The 16,054-nt window shown below is 41.2% G+C and overlaps 6 non-coding genes and 2 pseudogenes across 6 annotated transcripts; 4 read left to right on the top strand and 4 right to left on the bottom strand.

The window, feature by feature from the left end:
• Nucleotides 1-1,182: 1,182 nt before the first annotated feature.
• On the bottom strand, nucleotides 1,183-1,346 carry LOC131696904 (U1 spliceosomal RNA). Its single transcript, XR_009306791.1, has one exon. It is a non-coding gene; the product is annotated as a U1 spliceosomal RNA (small nuclear RNA).
• Nucleotides 1,347-2,329: 983 nt separating this feature from the next.
• LOC131696879 (5S ribosomal RNA) lies at nucleotides 2,330-2,448 on the top strand. Its single transcript, XR_009306770.1, has one exon. It is a non-coding gene; the product is annotated as a 5S ribosomal RNA (ribosomal RNA).
• Nucleotides 2,449-4,989: 2,541 nt separating this feature from the next.
• On the bottom strand, nucleotides 4,990-5,153 carry LOC131696903 (U1 spliceosomal RNA). The gene has a single exon (XR_009306790.1). It is a non-coding gene; the product is annotated as a U1 spliceosomal RNA (small nuclear RNA).
• A 996-nt stretch (nucleotides 5,154-6,149) lies between these two features.
• On the top strand, nucleotides 6,150-6,258 carry LOC131696887 (5S ribosomal RNA; annotated as a pseudogene).
• A 2,539-nt stretch (nucleotides 6,259-8,797) lies between these two features.
• On the bottom strand, nucleotides 8,798-8,961 carry LOC131696902 (U1 spliceosomal RNA). Its single transcript, XR_009306789.1, has one exon. It is a non-coding gene; the product is annotated as a U1 spliceosomal RNA (small nuclear RNA).
• A 983-nt stretch (nucleotides 8,962-9,944) lies between these two features.
• On the top strand, nucleotides 9,945-10,063 carry LOC131696877 (5S ribosomal RNA). Its single transcript, XR_009306769.1, has one exon. It is a non-coding gene; the product is annotated as a 5S ribosomal RNA (ribosomal RNA).
• Nucleotides 10,064-12,603: 2,540 nt separating this feature from the next.
• Nucleotides 12,604-12,767, bottom strand: LOC131696900 (U1 spliceosomal RNA). The gene has a single exon (XR_009306786.1). It is a non-coding gene; the product is annotated as a U1 spliceosomal RNA (small nuclear RNA).
• A 996-nt stretch (nucleotides 12,768-13,763) lies between these two features.
• Nucleotides 13,764-13,872, top strand: LOC131696886 (5S ribosomal RNA; annotated as a pseudogene).
• Nucleotides 13,873-16,054: the final 2,182 nt, after the last annotated feature.

Below are 16,054 nucleotides of genomic sequence, written 5' to 3'. Positions count from 1 at the left end.
GAAAGGTGCTATGTAAAATAAATATTGATTGATTGATTGATTGATTGATTCATACAGTGTAGGTAGTGTTCCGCGTTTGCGGTTTATTCCGAATTTTACCGAAAAATTACAGGATTATTATTTTTTTTTAAACTGGACGTCGTTGTTGACTGATACCCGATGTTTGTCTATTAGTCAATATTTTCCCAGTACTATCTTCTAGGAAATACACAATATTTTGATGCAAATGCGTTTTTATTTGGACTCTGACATTGTAATAAGCAGCCCTGCATACTAGGATACAGCAGACGTTTAGACGTCAGAGGATCAAAGAAGGTTCAAACGTGGTTCTCTGTCACTTCACAAACACATTATCACCTGGTTATGTACTGATTATTGTGGCAGTTGCTGGGCGTAGTAATTGATCAAAAACTAAATTGAAATACTTGCACGAAAATGTCATATTTTTAGTGGATGAGGAATGGGGAGAAAACATAAATCAGTTTATGAATACTCAAAAGAAAACAAATGTTTCGAAGTATACAAAAAGCAAAAATAGCAGAAGTGGGTCAGATGAGGCAGAGGATGCATAGCGCTGCAAATACTGCTGCATCGAGGTACATGTTCGCACTGACAATAAAAGAACATACTGAAATATAAGCGACACGTTAAACTAAAACAAGAAAGTGAACTGAGAGACTAGCAATCCATTTATGCAGCTTTTACGCACGCTTTAATAAAAAGAAAGCGCAGAATGAGTGTGTTATGAGTTTGTCAGAGCGCTGTGCTTTGCGCTGTTTATTGCAGAGGGGTGTGTATTGGTGACTTTGTGCGACAGTACTGTCCATCAGCTAAAACACTGCCTAACGCCGACAATCGTAATCGTAAATATTTGACAGAAAATGGTGATGCGTTAGTTGGTAAACTTCTATGGAACGCACTGATGGAAATGTCCAGTGTGATTTTTGACGCATCTCCCGACGGCTGGCACCACCGAGTTCCTTCAGTTTTAGTTGACACAGACGTGTAGGCTTTGATAGAGATCCCCACTCCTTTTGGCGGAAACACACGTAGCAACTTCCCAGTATATGGGAGAACGTAAAAAGAATAAAGACATAGCTAGTCGAAGCATTGTCATTTTGTGAACCATCGAATAACGAGCTGCAGATTGCGTGGTGTTTGTTCTGTCTTTGACCTGAGTTTCAGGGGAGAGCGCGGACGCAGTCCCCCACTACCAGAAATTATGCAGTCGAGATTCCCGCATTTGGGGAATTCGCAGGGGTCAGCACAGCCGGAGTGCAATGGCCGAGCCTCGCCCTGGGTGAACCACCTTCATGATCATGGTATCTCCCCTGCCAGGTAAGTATGAGTTGTACACCTGCCGAGTCGTCGGCCGTCCACAAGAGACACTTTTCGTGGACATGGTACCTATGTCGACAATTAAAAGAAAAACACTGTTTTCCCACTGGAACGTTATATTTATTTTTACAAAGCACTCTCCACTCTGCTGAATTGAATGGTTTTCTTCCGTTTCGAGAAAAAGTATTTCTAAATTGCAACCCCCACAATGCCGATCGGTTTATAGTTGCATACGCGTTTATCATTGGAGGAGAGGATGTGTCAGACATTCTATAACAGGACGCCGTTCCTGCAGCTACGTGGAGTTGTTCCACGAGAGGAGCCGACCTGTATGAAAGCCTACACGTCTCTGTGAACGAAATTCAAAAATGTAAAATGTAGGACTTAAACAAATGTTTGACTTTGAACACTGTCTACTTCAAATCAGAGGCAGTGTGGTCCAGTGGTTAAAGAAAAGGGCTTGTAATTAGGTAGTCCCTGGTTCAAATCTCACCTCAGCCACTGACTCATTGTGTGACCCTGAGCAAGTCACTTAACCTCCTTGTGCTCCGTCTTTCGGGTGAGATGTAGTTCTAAGTGACTCTGCAGCTGATGCATAGTTCACACAGCCTAGTCTTTGTAAGTCGCCTTGGATAAAAGCATCTGCTAAATAAACAAATAATAGAGGTGCCGTCAAAGATTAAAAAAGATTGTGGGGTGTCACAATGTTGGACAAATAGATCTATATGAAAAGAACCTTAAAAATGTCTTTTTTTATGTTGCAAAACCCAAGGGTAGCTCGCTTGCTTCTAGTAACACGTATTTCCATATATGAGCCTTCCTATTGGCCCGGTTGGTTTTGTGCCTTGAGCACATGTGGAGCCTAGAGCTGCTTGAATGTTACCTTTTGTGTCAGACGAGATTAGAGATCTGGCAACCACTCCCCTACATCACCCCGCATCCATGATGTCAACTTATTACTACAAAAGAGAAGAAACCAACCTGTTCTTTGGCTTACGGCCATACCACCTTGAGAACGCCCGATCTCGTCTGATCTCAGAAGCTAAGCAAGGTTGGGCCTGCTTAGTACTTGGATGGGAGACCACCTGGGAATACCAGGTGCTGTAAGCTTTTCTTTCTGTGGATCAGCAGGGGGCGCTATTTCCCAGTATATATAGTATTAACCTAGAAGCTGTAAGGGTAAACATCGTTTTCATTTAATTTTTTATTTTGTTTTTGTCCCATCACACACACAAACAAACAAACAAACCAAGGGAGTAGCAATACAATATATTATAGTTTAATATGTCGCACACACCACTGTTATTTCCTCAATTTGTGACAAAATGTGCCCCGTGAAGTAGAAAAAAACAAAAGAAAACAAAACAAAAAACATATGCATAAGGACACCAGACATGCTGGACAGCAATAATAATAATACATGACCTAAGCATTCAGATCTTTGTTTATTTCTCATTATTTTGTATTTCAAATAGTTTGTAGCTTTTCAGGCATCAATACAGTAGGTTTTAACTTTTTTTTTCATTTTCCACGTCGGAAGCAATAGGTACAGTCGACCTACCTACCGTTAGCTCTTTACACTATTACAGATCACTTACAGTTGAATTCCTTTGCTGTGCAATGTGGTCTTGCTCCTATTAGGTGCCTGGGAAGGGGTTAAAAAGCAGGCTGTCTCTGCTCGCCAAGCAGCTTCCTCCAGCCTTGTAGTCGCTCAGACTCTGCTGCTTCAGTGTGCAAGGCAGGGGTAGTGCGTCTTCCGGCTTATATTCTTTGTTTCGACAGTAGCTGTCTTGTTTTCCGTGGTAACGTTTCAGTCCATTCCCCGATTGAGTGTTTTAAAGTTCCTACTAGTTTGGCTGACGTTTTTAAAGTTTCAAAATTTTCCTTTAAACGTTTTTAAAGTTTCAAAATTCTCCTACTTGCCTACAAGGCCCTTCATCACACAGGTCCAGAGTATCTCTCCAACCTGTTGACCCGCTATGTCCCTGCACGCAAGGTGAGGTCCTCTGACTCTGGCTTGCTTCTTATACCCAAGCAAAAGTGCACCACACTCGGAGAGACCTCTTTTAGCTTCATGGCCACGACTCTCTGGAACTCTCTTCAGCTTTAGTGCGTGTAGCTCCCCCAGTCGCTCGCTTCAAATCAACTCTCAAGACCCACTTGTTCTCTTTTGCTTTTAATGCTCTTTAAGTCTGATATCTGTTATTGGCTGTTTGTCTAAATTGCTATTTCAGGGTTTTCACTCCATCTTATTCGTATGATTCTGTATGACACACGCATCCACAATGTTTAGAATTCACATCCTAGCCTTGTATTTCATGTATTAAGCCTGTATTTAAAGTATTTGCATTTGTTTTCCTTACAGTTTGCATTTAATATACTATTTCCTGTATTTCACTTTATTTAATGTATTATGCAATTGTTCCTCACTATGTTGTAAAGCGCTTTGTGATGGTGGTCCACTATGAAAGGTGCTATGTAAAATAAATATTGATTGATTGATTCATACAGTGTAGGTAGTGTTCTTCCGCGTTTGCGGTTTATTCCGAATTTTACCGAAAAATTACAGGATTTTTTTTTTTTTTTAAACTGGACGTCGTTGTTGACTGATACCCGATGTTTGTCTATTAGTCAATATTTTCCCAGTACTATCTTCTAATAGGAAATACACAATATTCTGATGCAAATTCGTTTTTATTTGGACTCTGACATTGTAATAAGCAGCCCTGCATACTAGGATACAGCAGACGTTTAGACGTCAGAGGATCAAAGAAGGTTCAAACGTGGTTCTCTGTCACTTCACAAACACATTATCACCTGGTTATGTACTGATTATTGTGGCAGTTGCTGGGCGTAGTAATTGATCAAAAACTAAATTGAAATACTTGCACGAAAATGTCATATTTTTAGTGGATGAGGAATGGGGAGAAAACATAAATCAGTTTATGAATACTCAAAAGAAAACAAATGTTTCGAAGTATACAAAAAGCAAAAATAGCAGAAGTGGGTCAGATGAAGCAGAGGATGCATAGCGCTGCAAATACTGCTGCATCGAGGTGCATGTTCGCACTGACAATAAAAGAACATACTGAAATATAAGCGACACGTTAAACTAAAACAAGAAAGTGAACTGAGAGACTAGCAATCCATTTATGCAGCTTTTACGCACGCTTTAATAAAAAGAAAGCGCAGAATGAGTGTGTTATGAGTTTGTCAGAGCGCTGTGCTTTGCTGGACAGCCACTGTTTATTGCAGAGGGGTGTGTATTGGTGACTTTGTGCGACAGTACTGTCCATCAGCTAAAACACTGCCTAACGCCGACAATCGTAATCGTAAATATTTGACAGAAAATGGTGATGCGTTAGTTGGTAAACTTCTATGGAACGCACTGATGGAAATGTCCAGTGTGATTTTTGACGCATCTCCCGACGGCTGGCACCACCGAGTTCCTTCAGTTTTAGTTGACACAGACGTGTAGGCTTTGATAGAGATCCCCACTCCTTTTGGCGGAAACACACGTAGCTACATCCCAGTATATGGTAGAACGTAAAAAGAATAAAGACATAGCTAGTTGAAGCATTGTCATTTTGTGAACCATAGAATAAGGAGCTGCAGATTGCGTGGTGTTTGTTCTGTCTTTGACCTGAGTTTCAGGGGAGAGCGCGGACGCAGTCCCCCACTACCAGAAATTATGCAGTCGAGATTCCCGCATTTGGGGAATTCGCAGGGGTCAGCACAGCCGGAGTGCAATGGCCGAGCCTCGCCCTGGGTGAACCACCTTCATGATCATGGTATCTCCCCTGCCAGGTAAGTATGAGTTGTCCACCTGCCGAGTCGTCGGCCGTCCACAAGAGACAGGTTTCGTGGACATGGTACCTATGTCGACAATTAAAAGAAAAACACTGTTTTCCCACTGGAACGTTATATTTATTTTTACAAAGCACTCTCCACTCTGCTGAATTGAATGGTTTTCTTCCGTTTCGAGAAAAAAGTATTTCTAAATTGCAACCCCCACAATGCCGATCGGTTTATATTTGCATACGCGTTTATCATTGGAGGAGAGGATGTGTCAGACATTCTATAACAGGACGCCGTTCCTGCAGCTACGTGGAGTTGTTCCACGAGAGGAGCCGACCTGTATGAAAGCCTACACGTCTCTGTGAACGAAATTCAAAAATGTAAAATGTAGGACTTAAACAAATGTTTGACCAAATGTTTGACTTTGTACACCGTCTACTTCAAATCAGAGGCAGTGTGGTCCAGTGGTTAAAGAAAAGGGCTTGTAATTAGGTAGTCCCTGGTTCAAATCTCACCTCAGCCACTGACTCATTGTGTGACCCTGAGCAAGTCACTTAACCTCCTTGTGCTCCGTCTTTCGGGTGAGATGTAGTTCTAAGTGACTCTGCAGCTGATGCATAGTTCACACAGCCTAGTCTTTGTAAGTCGCCTTGGATAAAAGCATCTGCTAAATAAACAAATAATAGAGGTGCCGTCAAAGATTAAAAAAGATTGTGGGGTGTCACAATGTTGGACAAATAGATCTATATGAAAAGAACCTTAAAAATGTCTTTTTTTATGTTGCAAAACCCAAGGGTAGCTCGCTTGCTTCTAGTAACACGTATTTCCATATATGAGCCTTCCTATTGGCCCGGTTGGTTTTGTGCCTTGAGCACATGTGGAGCCTAGAGCTGCTTGAATGTTACCTTTTGTGTCAGACGAGATTAGAGATCTGGCAACCACTCCCCTACATCACCCCGCATCCATGATGTCAACTTATTACTACAAAAGAGAAGAAACCAACCTGTTCTTTCGCTTACGGCCATACCACCTTGAGAACGCCTGATCTCAGAAACTAAGCAAAGTTGGGCCTGCTTAGTACTTGGATGGGAGACCACCTGGGAATACCAGGTGCTGTAAGCTTTTCTTTCTGTGGATCAGCAGGGGGCGCTATTTCCCAGTATATATAGTATTAACCTAGAAGCTGTAAGGGTAAACATCGTTTTCATTTAATTTTTTATTTTGTTTTTGTCCCATCACACACACAAACAAACAAACAAACCAAGGGAGTAGCAATACAATATATTATAGTTTAATATGTCGCACACACCACTGTTATTTCCTCAATTTGTGACAAAATGTGCCCCGTGAAGTAGAAAAAAACAAAAGAAAACAAAACAAAAAACGTATGCATAAGGACACCAGACATGCTGGACAGCAATAATAATAATACATGACCTAAGCATTCAGATCTTTGTTTATTTCTCATTATTTTGTATTTCAAATAGTTTGTAGCTTTTCAGGCATCAATACAGTAGGTTTTAACTTATTTTTTTCATTTTCCACGTCGGAAGCAATAGGTACAGTCCACCTACCTACCGTTAGCTCTTTACACTATTACAGATCACTTACAGTTGAATTCCTTTGCTGTGCAATGTGGTCTTGCTCCTATTAGGTGCCCGGGAAGGGGTTAAAAAGCAGGCTGTCTCTGCTCGCCAAGCAGCTTCCTCCAGCCTTGTAGTCGCTCAGACTCTGCTGCTTCAGTGTGCAAGGCAGGGGTAGTGCGTCTTCCGGCTTATATTCTTTGTTTCGACAGTAGCTGTCTTGTTTTCCGTGGTAACGTTTCAGTCCATTCCCCGATTGAGTGTTTTAAAGTTCCTACTAGTTTGGCTGACGTTTTTAAAGTTTCAAAATTTTCCTTTAAACGTTTTTAAAGTTTCAAAATTCTCCTACTTGCCTACAAGGCCCTTCATCACACAGGTCCAGAGTATCTCTCCAACCTGTTGACCCGCTATGTCCCTGCACGCAAGGTGAGGTCCTCTGACTCTGGCTTGCTTCTTATACCCAAGCAAAAGTGCACCACACTCGGAGAGCGCTCTTTTAGCTTCATGGCCACGACTCTCTGGAACTCTCTTCAGCTTTAGTGTGTGTAACTCCCCCAGTCGCTCGCTTCAAATCAACTCTCAAGACCCACTTGTTCTCTTTTGCTTTTAATGCTCTTTAAGCCTGATATCTGTTATTGGCTGTTTGTCTAAATTGCTATTTCAGGGTTTTCACTCCATCTTATTCGTATGATTCTGTATGACCCACGCATCCACAATGTTTAGAATTCACATCCTAGCCTTGTATTTCATGTATTAAGCCTGTATTTAAAGTATTTGCATTTGTTTTCCTTACAGTTTGCATTTAATGTACTATTTCCTGTATTTCACTTTATTTAATGTATTATGCAATTGTTCCTCACTATGTTGTAAAGCGCTTTGTGATGGTGGTCCACTATGAAAGGTGCTATGTAAAATAAATATTGATTGATTGATTGATTGATTGATTCATACAGTGTAGGTAGTGTTCCGCGTTTGCGGTTTATTCCGAATTTTACCGAAAAATTACAGGATTATTTTTTTTTTTTAAACTGGACGTCGTTGTTGACTGATACCCGATGTTTGTCTATTAGTCAATATTTTCCCAGTACTATCTTCTAGGAAATACACAATATTTTGATGCAAATGCGTTTTTATTTGGACTCTGACATTGTAATAAGCAGCCCTGCATACTAGGATACAGCAGACGTTTAGACGTCAGAGGATCAAAGAAGGTTCAAACGTGGTTCTCTGTCACTTCACAAACACATTATCACCTGGTTATGTACTGATTATTGTGGCAGTTGCTGGGCGTAGTAATTGATCAAAAACTAAATTGAAATACTTGCACGAAAATGTCATATTTTTAGTGGATGAGGAATGGGGAGAAAACATAAATCAGTTTATGAATACTCAAAAGAAAACAAATGTTTCGAAGTATACAAAAAGCAAAAATAGCAGAAGTGGGTCAGATGAGGCAGAGGATGCATAGCGCTGCAAATACTGCTGCATCGAGGTACATGTTCGCACTGACAATAAAAGAACATACTGAAATATAAGCGACACGTTAAACTAAAACAAGAAAGTGAACTGAGAGACTAGCAATCCATTTATGCAGCTTTTACGCACGCTTTAATAAAAAGAAAGCGCAGAATGAGTGTGTTATGAGTTTGTCAGAGCGCTGTGCTTTGCGCTGTTTATTGCAGAGGGGTGTGTATTGGTGACTTTGTGCGACAGTACTGTCCATCAGCTAAAACACTGCCTAACGCCGACAATCGTAATCGTAAATATTTGACAGAAAATGGTGATGCGTTAGTTGGTAAACTTCTATGGAACGCACTGATGGAAATGTCCAGTGTGATTTTTGACGCATCTCCCGACGGCTGGCACCACCGAGTTCCTTCAGTTTTAGTTGACACAGACGTGTAGGCTTTGATAGAGATCCCCACTCCTTTTGGCGGAAACACACGTAGCAACTTCCCAGTATATGGGAGAACGTAAAAAGAATAAAGACATAGCTAGTCGAAGCATTGTCATTTTGTGAACCATCGAATAACGAGCTGCAGATTGCGTGGTGTTTGTTCTGTCTTTGACCTGAGTTTCAGGGGAGAGCGCGGACGCAGTCCCCCACTACCAGAAATTATGCAGTCGAGATTCCCGCATTTGGGGAATTCGCAGGGGTCAGCACAGCCGGAGTGCAATGGCCGAGCCTCGCCCTGGGTGAACCACCTTCATGATCATGGTATCTCCCCTGCCAGGTAAGTATGAGTTGTACACCTGCCGAGTCGTCGGCCGTCCACAAGAGACACTTTTCGTGGACATGGTACCTATGTCGACAATTAAAAGAAAAACACTGTTTTCCCACTGGAACGTTATATTTATTTTTACAAAGCACTCTCCACTCTGCTGAATTGAATGGTTTTCTTCCGTTTCGAGAAAAAGTATTTCTAAATTGCAACCCCCACAATGCCGATCGGTTTATAGTTGCATACGCGTTTATCATTGGAGGAGAGGATGTGTCAGACATTCTATAACAGGACGCCGTTCCTGCAGCTACGTGGAGTTGTTCCACGAGAGGAGCCGACCTGTATGAAAGCCTACACGTCTCTGTGAACGAAATTCAAAAATGTAAAATGTAGGACTTAAACAAATGTTTGACTTTGAACACTGTCTACTTCAAATCAGAGGCAGTGTGGTCCAGTGGTTAAAGAAAAGGGCTTGTAATTAGGTAGTCCCTGGTTCAAATCTCACCTCAGCCACTGACTCATTGTGTGACCCTGAGCAAGTCACTTAACCTCCTTGTGCTCCGTCTTTCGGGTGAGATGTAGTTCTAAGTGACTCTGCAGCTGATGCATAGTTCACACAGCCTAGTCTTTGTAAGTCGCCTTGGATAAAAGCATCTGCTAAATAAACAAATAATAGAGGTGCCGTCAAAGATTAAAAAAGATTGTGGGGTGTCACAATGTTGGACAAATAGATCTATATGAAAAGAACCTTAAAAATGTCTTTTTTTATGTTGCAAAACCCAAGGGTAGCTCGCTTGCTTCTAGTAACACGTATTTCCATATATGAGCCTTCCTATTGGCCCGGTTGGTTTTGTGCCTTGAGCACATGTGGAGCCTAGAGCTGCTTGAATGTTACCTTTTGTGTCAGACGAGATTAGAGATCTGGCAACCACTCCCCTACATCACCCCGCATCCATGATGTCAACTTATTACTACAAAAGAGAAGAAACCAACCTGTTCTTTGGCTTACGGCCATACCACCTTGAGAACGCCCGATCTCGTCTGATCTCAGAAGCTAAGCAAGGTTGGGCCTGCTTAGTACTTGGATGGGAGACCACCTGGGAATACCAGGTGCTGTAAGCTTTTCTTTCTGTGGATCAGCAGGGGGCGCTATTTCCCAGTATATATAGTATTAACCTAGAAGCTGTAAGGGTAAACATCGTTTTCATTTAATTTTTTATTTTGTTTTTGTCCCATCACACACACAAACAAACAAACAAACCAAGGGAGTAGCAATACAATATATTATAGTTTAATATGTCGCACACACCACTGTTATTTCCTCAATTTGTGACAAAATGTGCCCCGTGAAGTAGAAAAAAACAAAAGAAAACAAAACAAAAAACATATGCATAAGGACACCAGACATGCTGGACAGCAATAATAATAATACATGACCTAAGCATTCAGATCTTTGTTTATTTCTCATTATTTTGTATTTCAAATAGTTTGTAGCTTTTCAGGCATCAATACAGTAGGTTTTAACTTTTTTTTTCATTTTCCACGTCGGAAGCAATAGGTACAGTCGACCTACCTACCGTTAGCTCTTTACACTATTACAGATCACTTACAGTTGAATTCCTTTGCTGTGCAATGTGGTCTTGCTCCTATTAGGTGCCTGGGAAGGGGTTAAAAAGCAGGCTGTCTCTGCTCGCCAAGCAGCTTCCTCCAGCCTTGTAGTCGCTCAGACTCTGCTGCTTCAGTGTGCAAGGCAGGGGTAGTGCGTCTTCCGGCTTATATTCTTTGTTTCGACAGTAGCTGTCTTGTTTTCCGTGGTAACGTTTCAGTCCATTCCCCGATTGAGTGTTTTAAAGTTCCTACTAGTTTGGCTGACGTTTTTAAAGTTTCAAAATTTTCCTTTAAACGTTTTTAAAGTTTCAAAATTCTCCTACTTGCCTACAAGGCCCTTCATCACACAGGTCCAGAGTATCTCTCCAACCTGTTGACCCGCTATGTCCCTGCACGCAAGGTGAGGTCCTCTGACTCTGGCTTGCTTCTTATACCCAAGCAAAAGTGCACCACACTCGGAGAGACCTCTTTTAGCTTCATGGCCACGACTCTCTGGAACTCTCTTCAGCTTTAGTGCGTGTAGCTCCCCCAGTCGCTCGCTTCAAATCAACTCTCAAGACCCACTTGTTCTCTTTTGCTTTTAATGCTCTTTAAGTCTGATATCTGTTATTGGCTGTTTGTCTAAATTGCTATTTCAGGGTTTTCACTCCATCTTATTCGTATGATTCTGTATGACACACGCATCCACAATGTTTAGAATTCACATCCTAGCCTTGTATTTCATGTATTAAGCCTGTATTTAAAGTATTTGCATTTGTTTTCCTTACAGTTTGCATTTAATATACTATTTCCTGTATTTCACTTTATTTAATGTATTATGCAATTGTTCCTCACTATGTTGTAAAGCGCTTTGTGATGGTGGTCCACTATGAAAGGTGCTATGTAAAATAAATATTGATTGATTGATTCATACAGTGTAGGTAGTGTTCTTCCGCGTTTGCGGTTTATTCCGAATTTTACCGAAAAATTACAGGATTTTTTTTTTTTTTAAACTGGACGTCGTTGTTGACTGATACCCGATGTTTGTCTATTAGTCAATATTTTCCCAGTACTATCTTCTAATAGGAAATACACAATATTCTGATGCAAATTCGTTTTTATTTGGACTCTGACATTGTAATAAGCAGCCCTGCATACTAGGATACAGCAGACGTTTAGACGTCAGAGGATCAAAGAAGGTTCAAACGTGGTTCTCTGTCACTTCACAAACACATTATCACCTGGTTATGTACTGATTATTGTGGCAGTTGCTGGGCGTAGTAATTGATCAAAAACTAAATTGAAATACTTGCACGAAAATGTCATATTTTTAGTGGATGAGGAATGGGGAGAAAACATAAATCAGTTTATGAATACTCAAAAGAAAACAAATGTTTCGAAGTATACAAAAAGCAAAAATAGCAGAAGTGGGTCAGATGAAGCAGAGGATGCATAGCGCTGCAAATACTGCTGCATCGAGGTGCATGTTCGCACTGACAATAAAAGAACATACTGAAATATAAGCGACACGTTAAACTAAAACAAGAAAGTGAACTGAGAGACTAGCAATCCATTTATGCAGCTTTTACGCACGCTTTAATAAAAAGAAAGCGCAGAATGAGTGTGTTATGAGTTTGTCAGAGCGCTGTGCTTTGCTGGACAGCCACTGTTTATTGCAGAGGGGTGTGTATTGGTGACTTTGTGCGACAGTACTGTCCATCAGCTAAAACACTGCCTAACGCCGACAATCGTAATCGTAAATATTTGACAGAAAATGGTGATGCGTTAGTTGGTAAACTTCTATGGAACGCACTGATGGAAATGTCCAGTGTGATTTTTGACGCATCTCCCGACGGCTGGCACCACCGAGTTCCTTCAGTTTTAGTTGACACAGACGTGTAGGCTTTGATAGAGATCCCCACTCCTTTTGGCGGAAACACACGTAGCTACATCCCAGTATATGGTAGAACGTAAAAAGAATAAAGACATAGCTAGTTGAAGCATTGTCATTTTGTGAACCATAGAATAAGGAGCTGCAGATTGCGTGGTGTTTGTTCTGTCTTTGACCTGAGTTTCAGGGGAGAGCGCGGACGCAGTCCCCCACTACCAGAAATTATGCAGTCGAGATTCCCGCATTTGGGGAATTCGCAGGGGTCAGCACAGCCGGAGTGCAATGGCCGAGCCTCGCCCTGGGTGAACCACCTTCATGATCATGGTATCTCCCCTGCCAGGTAAGTATGAGTTGTACACCTGCCGAGTCGTCGGCCGTCCACAAGAGACAGGTTTCGTGGACATGGTACCTATGTCGACAATTAAAAGAAAAACACTGTTTTCCCACTGGAACGTTATATTTATTTTTACAAAGCACTCTCCACTCTGCTGAATTGAATGGTTTTCTTCCGTTTCGAGAAAAAAGTATTTCTAAATTGCAACCCCCACAATGCCGATCGGTTTATATTTGCATACGCGTTTATCATTGGAGGAGAGGATGTGTCAGACATTCTATAACAGGACGCCGTTCCTGCAGCTACGTGGAGTTGTTCCACGAGAGGAGCCGACCTGTATGAAAGCCTACACGTCTCTGTGAACGAAATTCAAAAATGTAAAATGTAGGACTTAAACAAATGTTTGACCAAATGTTTGACTTTGTACACCGTCTACTTCAAATCAGAGGCAGTGTGGTCCAGTGGTTAAAGAAAAGGGCTTGTAATTAGGTAGTCCCTGGTTCAAATCTCACCTCAGCCACTGACTCATTGTGTGACCCTGAGCAAGTCACTTAACCTCCTTGTGCTCCGTCTTTCGGGTGAGATGTAGTTCTAAGTGACTCTGCAGCTGATGCATAGTTCACACAGCCTAGTCTTTGTAAGTCGCCTTGGATAAAAGCATCTGCTAAATAAACAAATAATAGAGGTGCCGTCAAAGATTAAAAAAGATTGTGGGGTGTCACAATGTTGGACAAATAGATCTATATGAAAAGAACCTTAAAAATGTCTTTTTTTATGTTGCAAAACCCAAGGGTAGCTCGCTTGCTTCTAGTAACACGTATTTCCATATATGAGCCTTCCTATTGGCCCGGTTGGTTTTGTGCCTTGAGCACATGTGGAGCCTAGAGCTGCTTGAATGTTACCTTTTGTGTCAGACGAGATTAGAGATCTGGCAACCACTCCCCTACATCACCCCGCATCCATGATGTCAACTTATTACTACAAAAGAGAAGACACCAACCTGTTCTTTCGCTTACGGCCATACCACCTTGAGAACGCCTGATCTCAGAAACTAAGCAAAGTTGGGCCTGCTTAGTACTTGGATGGGAGACCACCTGGGAATACCAGGTGCTGTAAGCTTTTCTTTCTGTGGATCAGCAGGGGGCGCTATTTCCCAGTATATATAGTATTAACCTAGAAGCTGTAAGGGTAAACATCGTTTTCATTTAATTTTTTATTTTGTTTTTGTCCCATCACACACACAAACAAACAAACAAACCAAGGGAGTAGCAATACAATATATTATAGTTTAATATGTCGCACACACCACTGTTATTTCCTCAATTTGTGACAAAATGTGCCCCGTGAAGTAGAAAAAAACAAACGAAAACAAAACAAAAAACGTATGCATAAGGACACCAGACATGCTGGACAGCAATAATAATAATACATGACCTAAGCATTCAGATCTTTGTTTATTTCTCATTATTTTGTATTTCAAATAGTTTGTAGCTTTTCAGGCATCAATACAGTAGGTTTTAACTTATTTTTTTCATTTTCCACGTCGGAAGCAATAGGTACAGTCCACCTACCTACCGTTAGCTCTTTACACTATTACAGATCACTTACAGTTGAATTCCTTTGCTGTGCAATGTGGTCTTGCTCCTATTAGGTGCCCGGGAAGGGGTTAAAAAGCAGGCTGTCTCTGCTCGCCAAGCAGCTTCCTCCAGCCTTGTAGTCGCTCAGACTCTGCTGCTTCAGTGTGCAAGGCAGGGGTAGTGCGTCTTCCGGCTTATATTCTTTGTTTCGACAGTAGCTGTCTTGTTTTCCGTGGTAACGTTTCAGTCCATTCCCCGATTGAGTGTTTTAAAGTTCCTACTAGTTTGGCTGACGTTTTTAAAGTTTCAAAATTTTCCTTTAAACGTTTTTAAAGTTTCAAAATTCTCCTACTTGCCTACAAGGCCCTTCATCACACAGGTCCAGAGTATCTCTCCAACCTGTTGACCCGCTATGTCCCTGCACGCAAGGTGAGGTCCTCTGACTCTGGCTTGCTTCTTATACCCAAGCAAAAGTGCACCACACTCGGAGAGCGCTCTTTTAGCTTCATGGCCACGACTCTCTGGAACTCTCTTCAGCTTTAGTGTGTGTAACTCCCCCAGTCGCTCGCTTCAAATCAACTCTCAAGACCCACTTGTTCTCTTTTGCTTTTAATGCTCTTTAAGCCTGATATCTGTTATTGGCTGTTTGTCTAAATTGCTATTTCAGGGTTTTCACTCCATCTTATTCGTATGATTCTGTATGACACACGCATCCACAATGTTTAGAATTCACATCCTAGCCTTGTATTTCATGTATTAAGCCTGTATTTAAAGTATTTGCATTTGTTTTCCTTACAGTTTGCATTTAATGTACTATTTCCTGTATTTCACTTTATTTAATGTATTATGCAATTGTTCCTCACTATGTTGTAAAGCGCTTTGTGATGGTGGTCCACTATGAAAGGTGCTATGTAAAATAAATATTGATTGATTGATTGATTGATTGATTCATACAGTGTAGGTAGTGTTCCGCGTTTGCGGTTTATTCCGAATTTTACCGAAAAATTACAGGATTATTATTTTTTTTTAAACTGGACGTCGTTGTTGACTGATACCCGATGTTTGTCTATTAGTCAATATTTTCCCAGTACTATCTTCTAGGAAATACACAATATTTTGATGCAAATGCGTTTTTATTTGGACTCTGACATTGTAATAAGCAGCCCTGCATACTAGGATACAGCAGACGTTTAGACGTCAGAGGATCAAAGAAGGTTCAAACGTGGTTCTCTGTCACTTTCACAAACACATTATCACCTGGTTATGTACTGATTATTGTGGCAGTTGCTGGGCGTAGTAATTGATCAAAAACTAAATTGAAATACTTGCACGAAAATGTCATATTTTTAGTGGATGAGGAATGGGGAGAAAACATAAATCAGTTTATGAATACTCAAAAGAAAACAAATGTTTCGAAGTATACAAAAAGCAAAAATAGCAGAAGTGGGTCAGATGAGGCAGAGGATGCATAGCGCTGCAAATACTGCTGCATCGAGGTACATGTTCGCACTGACAATAAAAGAACATACTGAAATATAAGCGACACGTTAAACTAAAACAAGAAAGTGAACTGAGAGACTAGCAATCCATTTATGCAGCTTTTACGCACGCTTTAATAAAAAGAAAGCGCAGAATGAGTGTGTTATGAGTTTGTCAGAGCGCTGTGCTTTGCGCTGTTTATTGCAGAGGGGTGTGTATTGGTGACTTTGTGCGACAGTACTGTC

Source organism: Acipenser ruthenus, chromosome 1 (genome assembly GCF_902713425.1).
Source record: "Acipenser ruthenus chromosome 1, fAciRut3.2 maternal haplotype, whole genome shotgun sequence".
Classification (NCBI taxonomy): Eukaryota; Metazoa; Chordata; class Actinopteri; order Acipenseriformes; family Acipenseridae; genus Acipenser; species Acipenser ruthenus.
The sequence above is the reverse complement of the archived record's forward strand: the minus strand, read 5'-3'. Positions and strand labels throughout refer to the sequence as shown.